This window comes from Mastigoproctus giganteus, chromosome 5 (assembly GCF_048544385.1).
Source record: "Mastigoproctus giganteus isolate SK-2022 chromosome 5, ASM4854438v1, whole genome shotgun sequence".
Lineage (NCBI taxonomy): Eukaryota > Metazoa > Arthropoda > Arachnida > Uropygi > Thelyphonidae > Mastigoproctus > Mastigoproctus giganteus.
The window spans coordinates 186067240-186087827 of NC_143579.1; the positions used below are offsets into that span (position 1 = coordinate 186067240).

Sequence of the window (20588 nt, forward strand, 5' to 3'; positions counted from 1 at the left end):
TTTTTTTCCCACCCATGTGATGGGTATGTCTGCCAGGAGCAAAGGTTGATGACGTTGTAGAGCGAATATCATCTTTTAAGGGCACAAAAGGTGATATAGTTGTACACGTTGGCACTAATGATATTAAGAGTAGGAGACCGGCAGAATTACTTAACAAGTACAGGTCACTGTTGAACAAAAGCCGAGAATTAGGGTTGAATTTGAAAGTGTCTGCAATTCTGCCCAGACACGATAGGAGGGAGTATATGATGAGAGCCTTGTTGATCAATTCGGCCCTGGAAAGATTGTGCAAGGCTCAAGGGGTAGAATTTTTTTCAGCCTGGTCTGTACTTGTTAACAGGAGAAACTGCTTCTACAGGGATGGGATACACTTAAATAGAAAGGGTGCAAGAATGTTTGCTGATGCTATCGAGGCAGTGTTAGGTGGGTCGGAAAACTGCTAGCGTGGGGGGAGACAAAGACCAATAGATTGACAGTAGCCACTGGCAGAGGTGAAAGAGATTCTTGCACTGCTTCTATTAGAATGAGCAGAAGCCTGAAAAACAAGATGCTTGATATTTCAGAGACTGCTGGGAGCAATTGCGGTACAAGTAAACACATGGGTTGTGTTAGGGTAGCTAAGAATAGAAACAGGTGCAGGTATACTTGCGTGTACACCAATGCTAGGAGTTTAGTAAACAAATTTGATGAATTTGAGGTATTGCTCAAAACATCAAAGGCAGATATTGTTGGGATATCAGAGACGTGGTGTCACACAGATATAAGGGATGCAGAACTGGAATTTGGGGAGTACAATGTCTACAGAAAGGATAGACAGGATAGGAAGGGAGGAGGGGTTATGCTATTTTAAACACATAAAAACCAAGGAAGTGAAGCCAGTCAACATCGCTGGACAGTGCAGTGTTGAGTCAGTTTGGTGTGACATAAGCATTGGGAGATCAAAATTGAGAGTAGGAGTGTGCTATAGGCCTAATGACTCTGATGAGTATAATAAGAAACTGTACAGGGAAAAAGAGTGGGCCAGTAAATCAGAGAGTCTTATAATGGGAGATTTTAATTTCCCAGATATTGACTGGAGTTTGGGGGCTGGACACTCACACACTAGCAGGGCTTTTGTGGATTTATTGGATGATTGTTTTCTACATCAGCATGTTCGGGAGGCAACTAGAGGGAGTAATACTCTTGATTTGATTATCAGCAGTAATTCTTCATGCATTAAGAATCTGCAGATAAATGAACCACTAGGTGGCAGTGATCACAGTGTGCTGAAGTGGGATTTTCTCAAAGAGGTAACTACCATTAGGGGTAAAGGGAAGGGTTATTGCTTCTGTAAAGGCGACTACGATGGACTGAGACAGTATTTAAATTCTATACAGTGGGAACAACTGATGATGTTACCAACAGCAAATTCAAAATGGGAAGCATTCAAAGAACTTATCTTGGAAGCTACTAGGCTTTACATACCAACTAAGAAATATTCTTCAAGGTTTAGGCCAAAATGGATGTCAGATGAACTAATGAGGCATATGGCAGAGAAGAAAAATGCATGGGATACTTACAAATTAACACATGACACAGAAGCCTATGATAGATACAAGTTGATATGCAACCAAGTTGCAAAGGAGGTTAGGCAGGCGAAGGCAGATTACGAGAAATCCTTGGCAAGGGATGCAAAGAAAAACAGCAAAGAGTTCTTTACTTATGTAAACTCTAGAAGGAAGGGGATGAATCAGATTGGTCCACTTGATATTGATGGGTCAACTGTTGATGATCCTGCTCAGGTAGCTAACAAACTAAATGAATATTTTGCATCGACATTCACACATGAGGAGTTATTCAGCGAGGGGAATGCTAGAGGTGTATTCAACTCTAGCAGTAAGCTACAGAATCTTGAAATAACTGGGAGTAAAGTGGAGGAGAAATTGTTGAAGATAAACACAAGAAAGGCACCCGGGGTGGATGGGATCTATCCAGTTATATTAAAGGAGGCAGCAAAGGAAGTAAGCAAACCCTTAGCCATAATTATGAGAGCTTCCTTGGACTCAGGGGAGGTACCCATAGATTGGAAATGTGCAAATGTGACCCCAATTACAAAGGAAGATCAAAGGCTGACACAAGTAATTATAGACCTGTGAGCTTAACTTCTGTTCCAGGAAAATTAATGGAGGTACTGGTTAAAGAAGCACTGCAGGATCATTTAGACAAGACTTCAGTAATAGCTCGGACACAGCATGGTTTTGTTAAGGGGAAGTCTTGCCTGACCAATTTGATTGGATACTATGATGCAGTCACAAAAGAACTGGATGCAGGGAATAGCTTTGATATTATATACTTGGATCTTAGAAAGGCTTTTGATACTGTTGCACATGGAAGACTGCTACACAAATTGGAGCAGTGTGACATTGGAGGCAAATTGCTGCTATGGATAAAGGGGTGGTTGAGGGGGAGAAGACAGAGAGTGGTAATCAATGGACACTGCTCATCGTGGACTAATGTTATTAGTGGAGTCCCTCAGGGCTCAGTGTTGGGTCCATTATTGTTTTCTGTATTTATAAATGATATTGATGATGGTATATCAAGCTTAATGTCCAAGTTTGCAGACGATACAAAGGTTGGCAGGGTTGTCAAGGACACTACTGACACTATGCTGCTGCAACAGGATCTGGACAGGTTGAGCAGATGGGCTGAGAGGTGGCAAATGAAGTTTAACATTGACAAATGGAAAGTACTACACATGGGAAACAGCAACCCCAGAGCAACGTATCAACTCTGTGGTACTACACTGACAGTGGTAGAGAATGAAAGGGACTTGGGGGTGGTTGTGCAGGCAGATATGAAGTTCTCTGAGCAGTGCAGATGGGCTGCAAGAGTAGCTCATGGAGTATTGTCAATGATATACAGGAATTTTTCCAGCAGGGATAAGGAGGTGATTATTCCCTTATATAAGGCAATGGTCAGGCCACACCTAGAGTACTGTATACAGGTCTGGAGGCCTCATTTCAAGAAGGATGTAGAGCTGCTGGAACGGGTACAGAGAAGGGCAACAAGATTAGTGAATGGAACAAAGGGGTGCTCTTACGAAGAAAGACTTAAGTTTTGCAAATTACAGTGTCTGGAGACTAGGCACCAGCGAGGTGATCTGATAGAGGTGTATAAAGCCTTGAATGGTTTGAGCATGCTCAATGCTGATGGGATTCTTCCTCTAGCTCAGAATAATCACCTGAGAGGGCATAAATTCAAATTGAGGAAAGACAGATGTAGGATAGATGTGCGGAAATTTGCCTTTAGCCAGCGGGTGGTTGGTTGGTGGAACAGACTTCCATCCCTTGTCGTGGAGGTTGATAGCCTAAATAAGTTTAAGGCTCAGCTGGACAGGTATTTTGAACGAACAGAGGGGTGAAGTGGAAGTGGGTTTTTTTTTTTTTTTTTGGCTGATGCTGCATAAGCTTGCTTTCTTGCATCAAATGCCTCTACTAATGCTAATGCTAATGTTTCATATAAAATGTAATAGTATTGGATGAAACTTTAACAAGTTTTCAACGCTGTACATCAGGTGGTAGAGCTGTAGTAATCTGTGTGAGTGATGTGTATATATAGCAGTGGCATGTGTTATTCATTTCCTCAATGCAAAGAACATTGTACCCACTGAGATTTGCCAACATTTTAAGAATATTTATGGGATGTGACAGTTGATGTGAATTCAGTTATGCCATAGGTTAGGCATTTCAGTGATGGTTTTAGTGGTTTGAAGGACATGCCAAAGTCAGGTTATCCTTGCACACAGAAAATGAGAAGAGTGTGGATAAACTGATTTGTAAAGACAGTTGCATTAAAAAAAAAAAACACAGAAAATGTAAGCAAAAGTAGGAGTAAGCTTTAATGCATCAAAAACAAGTCTAAACAATCTAGAACAGAAAACTGTGTGCCAGGTAAGTTCCACAAATTCTAATGCTAAATCACAAGGAGGAGGAGGAGGAGTGTGTGTGTGTGTGTGTGTGTGTGTGTCGATCTCTTGGAGCAGTTTAAGCCCATGAATCAAAATTTTCTTGACACTCTCACTAGAGATGAGACTTAGGAACATCTGTATGATCTGTCTGTGTGGCAGTGCCAGAAGGATTTACCAATAAAGGAAAAATTTAAGGCTTTGCCATGTACTAGAAAAACTGCATTTTTTGTTTTTTGGTACAAAAGAGAGGTTATTTGTAGATTTCCTGGAATGGGAACACATGATCAATTCTGCCCACTATTTGGAGACAGTGAAGAAGCTGAAGACAAAAATTCAAGGGTGAAGCCAGCATTGAAAAGAAAATTTACCTTCAGCGTGACAATGTCAGGTCCCGTAAAAATACCCTGACTAGGGAAACTGTTGCAAAATTTGGCTGTACTTCTGCAATTCCCTATAAAGTCTCCATTTGTGCCACCTATTTGGCTCAGTGCCTTTTTTTTTGCCTTTGTGGGGGAATACTTCACTGACAACGATGCTGTCATTGTGCCAAGAAGTGACTCTTGAAGACAACAGAAACTACTGTGGAGGGGGTGCAGGCCTGGTACAGCGTTGGAGTAAATGTATATAAAAGTCGAGGTGAATATCTGAAAAAATACTTGTAATTTTTCAGACATTCACCTTCAAGTGCTTATGCGGGCATCACTGGACTTACAAGTCTAGTGCTCCTCCCATAAGCACTTGAAGTACATAACATAGAGTTTAAATTGCCACTATTGCAGTGGTATCCAAGAAAAAACAGGAATTAGTTTGTGGAGTGAATCTCATATATTGCAGAACTACCATAAGACATGAACACACAACATTCCCAGCCGCCATTTTCTGCTGAATGGTAAAAAATTTTAATTGTATAGCTCAAACTGTGCCCCCAAATTCAGAGAAAATCAGATATCCCATTTTTCAGTAATAAGGGCAAACACAGATGAACGCATTTTTTTTTTTTTTTTTTTTTTTGCTTTTTATATGAATTGTTAAAAAATTAAAATATCTGTCATAATATATAATCACTGGCCATAAAAATGCAAACCACCTTTATTCAATATTGAATCAGGTTACCTTTGTCGCAAATAACAGCATGTGTATAGCGCAGCATGAATTTTATAAGATGTTTTAGTGCATTTTGGTCTAATTGCAACCATTCTTCCAGCAAAATATTGCACAGCTGCAACAAAGTTGAAGGGGAAGACGGAACTTTATTCTGAACCTCTCTCTCTCTCTCTCTCTCTCTCTCTCTCTCTCTCTCTCTTTCGCTCCTTCTCTCCCCCCCAGCATATCCCACACATTCTCAATAGTATTGAGATCAGGTGAAGGTGGGGAGCCAAGAAAGATGGCAGAAATTTGTGTCACACTCTCCAAGCATTCTTGCACAATTCTGCTGTGATGTGCCGTTTCACTGTCATCCATAAAATGGCCATCACGTTTAGGATAAAAGTGTAACATTGCAGAGTGCAGTAGATCTGATACAAAATTCAGGCACTCCCTGGATGAAATTTAAACTTCTACTACTGGTATCAACAGATCCACTGCCTCCAGATGCTTGGGTTGTCTTAACAATGCAACAGGGTCCATCGTTTCGTGAGGTTCTCACCACATTCTCTGCCTACCATCAGTGCAAAGCAAAATGTATCGATCGTGATTTGTCTGAGCACATAACTTTCTTCTATTGTTCCACTGTCCAATCACAATGTTCTTTGCACCAATACAAGCAGATTTTTTTGTTTTTCTCTGAAACAAGTGGCTTCTGAATAGGCAGGAAATTCCCAATACCCAATTTCTTCAATTCTCTTTGCATCATATGAGTTAAAATAGGGCAATTCTGGGCTTGGTTGAATTCAGATGTTATTTGCTGCACACTGGATGTCCTATTTTTCTATACAAACCTCCTTAGAGTATGATGGCTTCACTCTTGAAATATTGTTTTTCTTCCACATTTATGCCTTTGAAATGTGGAAGAACTGCTTGCTTTCCAGTCATTAAAACCTTTGAGATAGATGCTTTTGAGAAACTAGCTATGTCTTTTGTTTCTTGAATCATGGCTCCTACTAAATGTGCACCCATGATAAGACTTCTTTCAGAGTCTAACAGATCACACATTGTCCTCATTCTGGCTTCAGCTTACTGCAGTTAAACAGCCTGTGCAGTCTTTATACTCAACGAGGCAACATGGTTTCACCCCATATCACAATTTTCTTTCCATCTATTTGCATTTTTTCAGTCTGTGATTGTCCAAATACAAAATTTGGCCAATGTGTGTGTGTGTGTGTATATACCTACAATCTATGTAATAAATCAGCCTGAATGTTCTTCATGTTGGATCTGTCAATTTCAGCACGTGTATGCCAAAGCAGTTATTTCTTTTTTTTTTTTTTTTTCAGAATAAAATCAGTTTATGTTAATTTTAAAACTACAGTGATGATATTTTATACTAAATTGAGATGAGACAGAAAACAATTTTCCTGCTGAAAAAAAAGTACCTGATTAGCCAAAATTTAAAGTTATAAATCATAAATCAAAAGGCAACATTTAACTCAATTTTAAAATTAATAAAAAATATGCACTCAGAGGGCACACAATGCACAGGAATTACAAATGTGTTCAGTTTACACTATGCTGCATTGAGATGAGTAAGAAATTCTTTAGAAGCATTTACAAAAGTACATCAAAGCTACTAAAACAGTTACTGCATTTGTGATATACAATGAAAGTGAAAACACAAAATAAAAATGAAAATGAAAAAAAAATTAATGCAAACATTTTGATACAAACCTAAAAATAAGCAAAACCTAAACCTAAAAAAAAAAAAAAAACCTAAACCTAAAAAAAAAAAAAAACCTAAACCTAAAAATAAGCAAGCAATAGAACCTTGAAACTTTAAACTGCAATATCCTCTGTGTGTGTGTGTTACTCAGTTTCTAATGTAAAGTATTAATTTAAGCATTTTTCTAGTTCTGAACATCATACAATTATATGAGAAACAGCACCCTTGTACAGTACTATGTCAGAAAGTACCATACAAGGAAAGTACTGTACAATCTATATGCAAACATAAAATCAACTGAAAGATACACTTCTCTATGTAAATTATGGTATGCATTTAATAAGGCAACTTTGAATATTAGAACACTTTTAATTAATATTACCAACAATAAAGTTCCACTCTGATAGTGTTTATCAGTAATGAATGTATATACAAGAGAATAAATATAAATATATTGTTAATTTAAGATTAGTATTATAATTTAATGTAATTATTTACTTGAATTTACATAGGACTTACATGTAGTACATTGAAAAAAATTTATTAAAAAAAAAAAAAAAAAAAAACAGTCCAACTAATAGGGCCTATTGTTTCTCTAAGAGTATTCAATAGTTGTGAATGAAGTGCCAAAAGGTGGACAACATCCATGGGGATACTTGTCTATAAGGTCTATTTGCCAATACAATAAGTCCTACATATATACCGATACTACATAGGCCTAATCCTACAGAAGTTCAAACTGAAAAATCCAAGAACATGCAGAGTACACCAGACCAAGAAGCATAGGACAAGGCTTTGACTTTGTACTCCAAAACTTTCAACCTAAAACAATCTAGCTATAGAAAACATCAAAAAACAAGAGAGACATTACCGCATCATTCAAAATCCTATCCAATAGCAATAATGGAGGGTAATGACCTCCACAGTCCAGGACCAACTCTAAGCAAAAAAAAAAAAAAAAGAGCAACACACTTTAGAATAGTCCTATGCTCATAATGAAAGCATAAATAATTCAAGTTTTGAGTTGGGGAACTTGCATGAATCTTTATCATTAGAACGCATTCCTATATATATTATTATTATTACTGCTCTTATAATATTTCTCCCTGATTGGGGGTTCCACCTCGTGAAGGGTATTGCTACCAAGTACTCAGGGTGGTTGTTGTTATGTCTGGTGTTAATGTTGGTCAAGGAACTCTCTGACTATCCTACAGGTGTTCTGGATTGCGACTTTCTGGAGTTCCTTGTAGGTGTTCGCTGGGAGACCTATTGCTGCTTGGCTGTTATGTAGGGTCTTTGGCACCATACCTGTGGTTGACACGATGATTGGGATGGTCGTTACTTGTTACATATGCCACATCTCTTTGATCTCCTGTCTTAGGTTCGTGTACTTCCTGATTTTTTTCTCCCATTGGTTTTCTGCAGGTTACCAGTGTTAGGTACTGCTATACAATCAGATAGGTAGTCTTTTCCTTCTTGTCCACAAGGGTTATGTCCAGTCTGTTGTGTGGGATGGTCTTATCCGTTATTATGGTGCGATCCCAATACAACTTGTGGGTTCGGGTCTCTAGTACTGCCTGGAGTTCGTACTAATAGTACAAACAAGAATGACACTTTCTTTGGTCAACTGGTATTTCCTCGCTAGCTTCTGATGTATTATCCTTGCTACCTGGTCGTGTCTATGAGTGTACTCAGTCTGGGTGATCACCTTGCACCCCACGGTGATGTGTTGGATCGCTTCTGAGGCCAGGTGGCATCGTCGATATGTATCATCGGACACTCCGGGCTACTTGGCGATGTATTTTCTATAATTTCTGGTGTTGATTACCTTGTCTTGGATGGCGAGCATGAATCCTTCTGTCTCAGGGAAGAGCGTCCCGCTCATGAGCCATGCAATGCATTGGAAGCAGATTTATTTATGTGATCTTGATGGAGATCATTGTAGTGTCTGCCATGGAGTGTCTCCTCTGCCATCTTTCTAGCTTTGTTTGTACCTCTTGGTTGAGGGGAGACTCCTCGCTTAGGTTGGGTGGGGTATACGGCTAGTCGATCTTCCTTAAGGCCTGGTGGAGTGCTGCTGTGTGTTTCTGGAAGTAATCCTTCAGGTTAACTATCACTGTCTTCTGTTGCTCAATGAGGTCTATCAGTCCCCTTCCTCCTTCTTCCTAGGCAATTGTCAGTCTCTCCACGGCAGATCTCGGGTGGTGTTGGCGGCTCTTGGTCATCATTGTCCTTGTCTTTCTCATGATATCCTACAGCTCGGTGTTAGTCCAATTTATGACTGCGAAGGAATATGTTAGTACTGGGACTGCATATGTGTTTATGGCTTTAACTGTGTTCCCTCCATTCAGCTTTGCTTTCAGCAGATTTCTGAGCCTCTGATGGTATTTTTCGGTCAGGCAGGCCTTAATTTCCTTGTGCTGTAACTGCTGAACCTGCATCATCCCCAAGTATTTGTAGGCCTCTCCCTCTGCCATGGCTTCGATCTCTTTACCAGTCTGCAGCTGGTAGTTCCGCTTGACTAATTTTCCCTGGTACAATCCGTGGGTCTTGCATTTGTCTAGACCAAATTCCATCCTAATATCATTGCTGAATTCTTGGGTGATCTGGAGTAGGTGGGTGAGGGTATACAGGTTCTTCCTTCCTTCTTTAAGGTTATATTCGTACTTGCTACTGTTGAGCATGGTTGATAGCGGGTTAAGTGCTAGACAGAACCACAATGGGTTCAGGGCATCTCCCTGAAAGATTCCTCTCCTGATGGGGATTGGCCTGGTTGTGATGTTTTCGACCTTAATGGTGGTACTCCATTTTGCCATCATTTCTCCTAGGAAGTTTGTCACTATTGGATTGACTTTGTAGATCTTCAGTGCCTCTATTAGCCAGCTATGGGGTGTGGAGTCAAAGGCCTTGTGGTAATCGATGTAGGCTGTGTACATGTTGCAGCGCTTCTTGTAGGCTTGCTCCGTAACCGCAGCATCTATGGTTAATTGCTCCTTGCATCCTTTGCTCAGCTGCTTGCATCCTTTCTGCTGTTTGCCCATTATATTCTGGCTCTCCAAGTGGTCTGATATCTTTCTGGTTATGCAGCTGGTCAGGATCTTGTATATTGTTGGGAGGCAGGTGATTGGCCTATATTTCACCAGGTTTCTTGTATCTTCATCTTTAGGCTTCAGATATGTGATTCCTTGAGTGAGAAACTTCGGGATTGTCTCTTGGTGCCTTATACATTCGGGTGAACTGCTCTGCCAGGTGCTTGTGTGTGCAAGTGAGCTTCTTGTACCAGAAGTTGTGGATGTTATCTATTCCTGGAGTTCCCAGTTGTGAAAGTTCTTGATCGTCTGTTTTACATCTTCTTCCTTAATCTCCCACCCTCTCATTTCTTGTACGTCCTTGGTTTTCTTGCGTTCTAGTTCTATCCAGGTGGCTCGGCTGTTATGTTTTACTTCCCTGCTCCATATGTTTCCCCAGAAATCCTCAATCGTCTTCTTCTCGGGTGGTCCGTTCCCTTATTTATCGTCGTCTCCGAGATTCCTGTAGAAGCTTCTTCGGTCCTCATCGAAGATTCGGTTGTTTATTTTCTTCTGGGAGCTCTCTTTGTATCGGCATAGTCTCTTGCTGAGTGCAAAGAGGTTCTGCTTCAATGTGTCCAAGTACTCTCCTATTCTCTGATTCTTTGTCTCATGTTTGCTGTGGATGCTGTCTCTCTCGAGGATGCTCTTCACTTTTGCAATTAATTTCTTACTCCTATTGCCCCGTTGGTACTGGGTCAATTGGCCTATCTTGACTCTTAATTCTTCTATCTTCTGCTGAAGTCTTCTTTCCCAAGCTGGTGGTTCCTTCTGTTTTTGATTCTTCTGCTGCTGGTCTCTCGCTTCTCTTCCATTAATCCTCGTGGCTGCTACTGCAGCACAATACATGGCTGTGTGGATGGCCCCCAGTGTTGCACCATTGCTGTCGAGGTAATGCGGTATTATGTGCAATTCAGGTGATCTGTGACTCTCCACAAGGTTCCATTTGGCCTCTACTTTGGTATCATGTGAGTCTTTGTGGGGTCCGTTCCTTCGAATTCTGTTAGGGCCTTCTTCCACTCATCCTCTATTCTGGATATCGTGACCTCGTCTGTTTCCATTTCAGCTGCTGCAGGTTGTATTTCCTCTTGCTCTTCCTCCTCTGGTTCGGCGGTGGTATGTTCTTCCTCCTCTGGTTGCATATTCTTTATCCTTTGTAGTTGATCGCTCACGTCCTGCTTGATTTTTCCAGGATTGCAAGAGCTATTAGGTTCTTCGTGACGATAGTCCTTCTCTGGTCCGCTATTCGCTGCTCGGTGACCTGAATATCCAGGAATCGTTCCAGCCACTTGGTATGTAGTCTCGCTCTGTAAGTTTTCATATCGGTCTCCAGCTTTGTTATTTCATAGTATGCTTGCATGATGTACGTGTTCATTTCAATGCTCCACTTCATGCGTTGGCGTTTTCTCCCTTATTATTATTATTATTAGTTATATAGTGCAAGGAAGCCTGAGGCTTATGCTGCACTAGCCAAAAAAAATTCCCGAGTTACCCTAAGAGAGAGTCACAAGTAGAAAGGAATCATCAAGAAAGAGAAGAATGATGATATCCAGCTCAGGACCCTGGGTGTGCCAAGCCCATACTCACCAGATGTGAGCCCCTGGGGCTAATTTAAAGAAATGATATTTCATGCTCAAATATAAGTTAGTTCTCTAATTATAAATTATACTCTTGTTCCTGTAAATCATATCAAGCATTTTATTATTTTAATTTTATTTTTCATTTATAATAAAGTTCCTTCAAACAGTGATCATCATACACTTGGCCTTGTAAAGTTTATTTTGCACTCATACCTACAAAATCCAGCCTTGACTTGTCCTTCCACTGGGTCAACCTATTACTCTTGTCTCAACAAGACATTTGACTTTTTAGACTACATTGGTAGAATACATTTAATCTTTTTTTTTTCAAAACTAGTGCAATCAAATTGTTGAATAGATCGTGTTTCATATATGAACATTCACTACATGACCAAAAATATTTAGACACATAAAAGACTAATTCAAAAAACTAGCACATAGTAGCACCATCTTTTGTCTGTATGACAGCCTCAACCCTCCTGGGCATACTTCCTACCAAATGGAATGAAGGCAAATTCTGGTAGGCATCAGCCAGAATTTGCCTTCATTTTCTCCTGCAAAACAAATGCCAGAGCCAGTTTGTAAGAAGGCCATTTTACCTGCAGCCTAATCCAATGTTCCAACTCAGCTGAGGTGCTGTCTTTGAGCCAACCATTCTATTTTATGCCACTGTCTACAAACCAGCCCTATATAACCTTCACTGTATGACAAGGAGCACTATCATGTTAAAACTGATAGGATCCATTTCTACTGTTACGATATAGTAGTGCATAATTGTCCAAAACATTGAAGTAGGTCACTAACTTAATGGTTTCAGGCACTACCACCAAGGAACAAGTCCAAACCACCTGAAACAGTCTATATCATTAAACTGCCTCCAATAAAACTTCATGATTGAAAAGATCTTTATAGATGAATAGTTACAGTGAGGTGATTCTGTGCAGTATGAAGTTAGTGACACTGAATTTACAGAAGATTGTTTATTAGAAAAAATTTCAACCCTAAAAAAAATTACCTGGTTCTTGGAGTTTATGGCATATACCCAGTAATTTTGAGAGAAGTGGCAAGAGAGTATGTTGAATTATTAAGATTAATTATGGGGAATCACTGGGCTTGTAAGAGGTTCCTTTGAATGGATAAATGCAAACACATCACCAATTCATAAAGGCAATTCTAAGAGTGAAGTGGGTAACTATAGCCTGGTCAGTCTGACTTCAGAAGTTAGGTAAAATCATGGAACAATGACTAAGAGTGATACAGGGACATTTAGATAAAATGGAGTTCAGAAGGAAACACAATATGGTTTTGTAAAGGGTAATTCATGTTTAAGTTTGTTTGTTATTTGGTTTTTAGGAGCATTAGCAACTAAGGCCATATTGCTCCGGGATATGCAGTGGTCATTCCTTGACCTTTCCGCATCCTCCGTATTTGGTGGTGACGGGCTCGAACCCCAGTCTAATCAAGAAGCGTGTGCTACGCACTGCTGCTCCTTCCCACCTGGCTACGGAGGCACCTCATGTTTAAGTAACATGTTAACTATTTTCATTGAGTCACTCATGAGCTGAATATAGGAAATAATTTTGACAATGTTTATTTGAATTTCAGCAAAACATTTAACTCAATCCATCCTGCACTAGGGGTTATTATATAAACTGGAACATGTATGGATCACAGCTAAGGTCCTCAGATGGATGGCAGAGTGATGGAACAGTAGGAAGCAGAATATTGTTGTTTGTTTGTTTGTTATTTGGTTTTTAGGAGCATTAGCAACTAAGGCCATATTGCTCCGGGGATATGTGGTGATCATTCCCTGACCTTTCTGTATCCTCCGTATTTGGTGGTCACGGACTCGAACGCCGGTCTAATCAAGAAGCGTGTGCTATGCACTGCTGCTCCTGCCCACCTGGCTAGGGACGAGCCATGGAATGTTGTGATTAATGGTTACTTTTCAGATTGAGCTAATATTAGAAATGGTTTCTATCAAGGATCAGTACTGGGACCACTATTGTTCAGATTTTTTAAATGACATCAATAAAGGAATGGAGGGTTTGATGTCAAAATTTGCAGATTATGTCAAGATCAGAAAAGTGATTAATGATTAGTGCCAACAACACTCCTTCGGAATGACTTGGGATTTGAGATTAGAAAGAGAAAGAAAAAGATTTGGGAGGTATGATATGGGCAGACATGATGTTCTCTGAGCAGTCTGATGGTAAGGAGGGCCTATAGTGGCTATTGATGATTTATTAGGCATTTTCTTGTAGAAATAAAGAGATCATAATACCACTGTATGAGACACTGTAGGACTGCACTTGGAATACTGTGTACAAATATTGAGACCACTCCTTAAAAAAAGGAAAAAGTCACAACTTCCTGAGAGTCCAAAGATAGGTAGTATGAAAAGATACAAGGAAAGACTTCCAATTTGTGAACTGGAGCTTGGAAAGTACCTTAGAAAAGACCTGATCGATCTGAGACAGAATAGTAAAATGATTAAAGGTGGAATTTTCCCTGATAAATGATTCCATAACTAGGGGCCATAAATTCAAATTATGGGGGAAAAGGTTTAGAGCAAACGGTAGGAAGTTCATTTTAGCCAGCAAGTTCTTAATTACTGGAATAAGTTACCCCCATGAGTAGTTAAAGGTAGCAATTCACATCAAAAATTAAAGATGAACTGAATAGGCAAATTTGTTATGCAAAGAAGGAAAGACATAGGCAATGCAGTTTGTTTTATTTTGTTTTATTTAAATTTTTTTAGCTGATGCTGAAAAAGCATGAAGTTTCCTTTCACCATGTTGCTAATATTAACAATAATAATACTACTCTAACAGGAAGCACGCTCTATGAAATATCCACCTCCACATGCAAACACATCTATTAGAATGAAACATGGTGAGAGTTGTCACTTCATAGCACTTTAATTCTGTTCAAGAGTTCAAGTATATTGGAAATGACACAACTCTAAATGCTGTTTTGCAGTGATAACTGTGATTTTATGGCTTTTGTGCCCTGCCACTGAATCCAAGGCACTATCTAACTACGGATGGTTGACATGCTGATGGATGTTCCTTGACTTTCTGGACTTATTCCATGAAGTTTTCTGCAGGCAACATGAGGAATGAACTAGTCTCTTTATGGTTGGTCAAAAATATTCCATGAGTTTGTGATTCTTGCACTGATTTTATTGAAAATACCCCCAGGGGCTCACATCTGGGGAGAATGGGCTTGGCACACCCAGGGTCCTGAGCTGGATATCATCATTCTTCTCTTTCTTAGTGATTTCCTTCTACTGCACTCTCTCTCTCTCTCTCTCTCTCTCTCTCTCTCTCTCTCTCTCTCTCTCTATCCTCTCAGAAATTTTTTTTTTGGCTGGTGCAGCATAAGCCTCAGGCTTCCATGCATCATATGGCTAATAATAATAATAATAATGCAATTGAGAAGCAGCCTGGAAAGCAAGGCAATGGGGATTTTCAGAACTGCTCAGAGTCATAGTCGAAAAAGTAAATACATGGGCTGTGTTAAGGTAACTAAGAGTAGAAACAGGTGCATGTATACTTGGATGAACACCAATGCTAGGAGTATAGTTAATAAATTCAATGAGCTTGAAGTGCTAGTCAAGACATCAAAGGCAGATATTGTTGGGATATCAGAGACATGGTGTCACATAGATATAAGCAGTGCAGAATTGGAATTTGGGGAGTACAATGTATACAGAAAGCATAGACAGGACAGGAAGGGAGGAGGGGTTATGCTGTTAATTAGAAAACACAAAATCTAAGGAAGTGCATCCAATTGATGTTGGTGGACAATGCAATGTTGAGTCTGTTTGGTGTGACATAAGCACTGGGAAAGGAAAAATGAGAGTAGGTGTGTGTTATAGGACTAATGAATCTGATGAGTATAATGAGAAATTGTGCAGAGGAATAGAGCGGGCCAGTAAATCAGAGTGTCTTATAATGGGGGATTTTAATTTCCCAGAGATTGACTGGAATTTGTGGGTTGGTCACTCACACACTAGCAAGGCTTTTATGGATTTATTGGATGATTGTTTTCTACAGCAGCATGTTCAGGAGGCAACTAGAGGGAGTAATAATCTTGATCTGATTATCAGTCGCGATTCTTCATGCATTAAGGATCTGCAGATAAAGGAACCACTAGGTGGCAGTGATCACAGTGTGCTGAAGTGGTATTTACTCAAAGAGGTAACTACCATCAAGGGTAAAGGGAAGGTTTTTTGCTTTCGTAAAGGTAATCTAATCTTGGAAGATACTATGCTTTTCATACCAAATAAGAAATATTGTTCAAGATTTAGGCCTAAATGGATGTCAGATGAACTAATTAGACATGTGAGAGAGAGGAAAAATGCATGGGATATATATAAAATAACAGGTGACACAGACGTCTATGACAGATATAAGCTGGTCTGTAACCAAGTCACAAAGGAGGTTAGACAGGCGAAGGCAGATTACAAGAAATCTTTGGCAAAGGATGCAAAGAAAAAGAGCAAAGAGTTCTTTACTTATGTAAACTCTAGAAGGAAGGGGATGAATCAGATTGGTCCACTTGATATTGATGATTCAACTGTTGATGATCCTGCTCAGGTAGTTAACAAACTAAATGAATATTTTGCATCGACATTCACACATGAGGAGTTATTTAGGGAGGGGAATGCCAGAGGTGTATTAAAGTGGCAGTAAGGTGGATAATCTTGTAATAACTGAAAGTAAAGCGGAGTAGAAATTGTTGAAGGTAAACATAAGAAAGGCACCTGGGGTGGATGAAATCTATCCAGTTATATATTAAAAGGGGCGGCAAAGGAAGTAAGCAAACCTTTAGCCATAATTTTAAGAGCTTCCCTGGACTCAGGGGAGGTACCCATGGACTTGAGATGTGCAAATGTGACCCCAATCCACAAAGGAGGATCAAAGGGAAACACAGGTAATTACAGACCTGTTAGTTTAACTTCTGTTCCAGGGAAATTAATGGAGGCACTGGTTAAAGAAGCATTGCAGAATCATCTAGACAAGACTTCAGTTATAGCTCGGACACAGCATGGGTTTGTTAAGGGGAAGACTTGTCTGACCAATTTGATTGGATACTATGATGTAGTTCCAAAGGAACTGGATGCAAAGAATAACTTTGATATCATATATTTGGATCTTAGAAAGGCCTTTGATACTGTTGAAAATGGAAGACTGCTGCACAAATTGGAGTAGTGTGGCATTGGAGGCAAATTGCTGCTATATACTAAGGGATGGTTGAGTGGGAAAAGACCGAGAGTGGTAATCAATGGACACTGCTCTTCGTGGACTAATGTTATTAGTGGAGTCCCTCAGGGTTCAGTGTTGGGTCAATTGCTGTTTTCTGTATTTATAAATGATATTGATAATGGTATATCAGGCTTAATGTCTAAGTTTGCAGACGATACGAAGGTCAGCAGGGTTGTTAATGACACTAATGACAGTACGCTGCTGCAGCAGGATCTAGAAAAGTTGAGCAGATGGACTGAGAAGTGGCAAATGAAGTTTAACATTGACAAATGTAAAATACTACATATGGGAAACAGTAACCCCAGAGTAATGTATCAACTCTGTGGTATTACACTGCCAGTGGTAGGGAATGAAAAGGACCTGGGGGTAATTGTGCAGGCAGATATGAAGTTTTCTGAGTAGTGCAAATGGTCTGCAAGAGTAGCTCATGGTGTCTTGTCAATGATCTACAGGAATTTTTATAGCAGGGATAAGGATGTGATTATCCCCTTGTATAAGGCAATGGCCAGGCCACAACTTGAGTCCTGTATACAGGTCTGGAGGCCTCATTTTAAGAAGGATGTAGAGCTGTTGGAACGAGTACAGAGAAGGGAAACAAGATTAGTGAATGGAACAAAGGGTTTCTCTTATGAAGAAAGGCTTAAGTTTTGCAAATTACAATGTCTGGAGGCTAGGTACCTGCGAGGTGATCTGATTGAGGTGTATAAAGCCTTGAATGGTTTGAGCAAGCTCAATGCTGATAGAATTCTTTCCCTTGCTCAGATTAATCACCTGAGGGGACATAAATTCAAATTAAGGAAAGACAGTTGTAGAACAGATGTGTGGAAATTAGCCTTTAGCCAGCAGGTGGTTGATTTCTGGAAGAAACTTCCATCTGTCATTGTAGAAGTGGACAGCTTAAATAAATTGAAGGCAGAACTAGACAAACATTTGGAGTGAGTGGAAATAAGGGTTTTTTTTTTTTTTTTTTTTTTTTTGGCTAATGCTATATAAGCTTGCTTTCTTGCATCATGTGCCTTTGCTAATGAATCCACTGCTAATTAATGCTAATGAATCCACTGAGATCTCTTTTCATTGAGGTGTAATCTACAGACTTCCATCTTTGAAAAACGTCTGCAACAGTAGATTTTGGAGGTGTTGATGAATTGCAATTATCTACACAGAAAGATTACTCAGGTAGCATACAACCACCATCCCATATTGAAAATCTAAGTTCCAATTCACAAACCCTAGTGGTCAGTGGTCAACATTGCAAACTTACTCATATATGGCAACATATGCATAAAAATTTGTTAACCATATTCTTGAGTTTGCTTCCAGATTATGAATTGCAGATTGCCATTGTGACAGATAATGCTCTACTTATATATGAGTATATAATGTATTTTGAAATCAGAATATGTAATCTGCTGATGAAGAATGCTATGGTTTTGGAAAACTATGGAATCTGTCTATTATTTTGATAATTTTATTGTATTTTAATTTATTTGTTTTATCACTTTTTTTGTAACAAAAAAAAGTGATAAAACTTTTATATTTTTTGCATTAGCATTAGTAGAGATATATGATGCAAGAAAGCAATCTTATACAGCATCACCCAAAAAAAAAAAAAAACCCTTCATTCCAAATGTTTATCTAGTTCTGCCTTGAGTTTATTTAAGCCATCCACTTCCACAACTACAGATGGAAGTTTGTTCCAACCATCAACTACCCGCTGACTAAAGGCAAATTTCTGCACGTCTATTCCAAAACTGTCTTTCCACAGTTTGAATCTATGCCCCCTCAGGTTTGTAATCTGAGCAAGAGGAAGAATCCCATCAGCATTGTGCCTGCTCAATCCATTCAAGGCCTTATACAGCTCGATCAGATTTCCTCACATATGCCTAGTCTCCAGAAACTACAATTTGCAGAACTTAAGCCTTTTTTTCGTTAGAGCACGTCTTTGTTACCTTCACCAGTCTTGTTGCCCTTCTCTGTACTTGTTCTAGCAACACTACACCCTTCCTAAAATGAGGCTTCCAGACCTGTACGCAGCAATCAAGGAGATAATCATCTCCTTATCCCTGCTCGCAAAATTCCTGTATTTCATTGACAAGACCTCATGACCTACCCTGGCAACCTCTCTGCACTGCTCAGAAAACTTCATACCTGACTGCACAATTACCTCCAGTCTCTTTCATTCTCCACTACCCGAGTGTAACACCACCCATTTGGTACATTTCTCTGGGGTTACTGCTACCCATATGCAGTATTTTGCGTTTGTCAATGTTAAATTTCAGTTGCCACTTCTCAGCCCATCTGCCCAAATTTTCCACATCCTGTTGTAGCAGCATACTATCATTACTGTTATTAACAACCCTACCAACTTTTGTATCATCTGCAATCTTTGACATTAGGCTTCATATACCTTCATCAATATCATTGATAAATATACAAAACAACAATGGGCCAACACCAAACCCTGAGGTACACCACTAATAACATTAGTCCATGTAGAGCAGTGTCCATTGATTACCACTGTCTGTCTTCTCCCACTCAACCATCCTTTTATCCATTGTAGCAATTTGCCTTTAATGTCATACTGCTCCAATTTGTACAGTAGTCTTCCATGTGCAGCAGTATCAAAAGCTTCCCTGAAATCCAAGTATATGATATCAAAATTATTTTTTGCATCCAGTTCCTTTGTGACCACATCATAGTATCAATCAAATTGGTCAGACAAAACTTCCCCATAACAAACCACTGCTGTGTCTGAATTATTACAGCTGTCTTGTCTAGATGATCCTGCAATGCTACTTTAACCAGTGACTCCATTATTTTCCCTGGAACAGATGTCAAACTAACAGGTCTGTAATTACTCCTGTAACCCTTTGTGAATTGGAGACACATTTGCAAAGCTGCAGTCAGTGGGGACTTTCCCTGAGTTCAAGAATGCTCTCATAATTATGGCTAAGGGTTTGCTTACTTCCTTTGCTACCTCCTTTAATATAACTGGATAGATCCATCTACTCCAGGTGTCTTTCTTATGTTTAACTTCAAAAATTTTTTCCTCCACTTTGCTCTCAGTTATTACAAAATCATTTAACTCCCTGTTAGAGTTTGATAAACATCTTTCCCTCTCCTCCTTGAATAACTCCTGATGTGTGAATGTAGATGCAAAATACTCGTTTAGTTTGGCAGCTATCTGAGAATCATCATCTACAGTCAAACCATTGATATCAAGTGGAGCAATCTGATTCATCCCCTTCCTTTTACAGTGTATATGCGTAAAGAAGTCTTTGCTGTTTTTTCTTTGCATCCTTGCCAAAGATTTCTCATAATCTACCAATGCTTGCATGACCTCCTTTGTGACTTGATTACACTCTAGCTTCTATCTACCATAGGCTTCTGTGTCACCTGAAAATTTATGTTCATCCTGTGCATTTTTCTTCTCGGCCATGAGTCTCATTAGTTCATCTGACAACCATTTGGGCCTAGAAGACTATTTCTTAGTTGGGACAAAAAGCCTAGTAGCTTCCGAAATTACTTCCTTGATTGCTTCCCATTTAGAATTTGCTGTTGGTAACATCATCAGTTGGTTCACTGTATAGAACTTAAAATATCTCTCAGACCACTGTAGTCACTTTTACGAAAACAAAAACCCATCCCTTTACCCCTGATGGTATTTACATCTTTAAGTAAATCCCACATAAGTACAATGTGATCACTGCCACCTAGTGATTCTTTTATCTGTAAATTCTTAATGCATGAATAATCACTGCTGATAATCACATCAAGAGTGTTACTCCCTCTTGTTGCCTCTCTAACATGCTGCTGTAGAAAACAATCATCCAGTGGGAGAATGAAAGGGACCTGGGGGTGGTTGTGCAGATATGAAGTTTTCTGAGCAGTGCAGACGGGCTGCAA

At 39.5% G+C, this 20588-nt stretch overlaps 1 protein-coding gene across 1 annotated transcript in view; it reads right to left on the reverse strand.

The window, feature by feature from the left end:
* The window catches only part of LOC150085929 (arylsulfatase B-like), a 167309-nt gene that overhangs the window by 71234 nt on the left and 75487 nt on the right, over positions 1-20588 (reverse strand). The window lies entirely within an intron of this gene.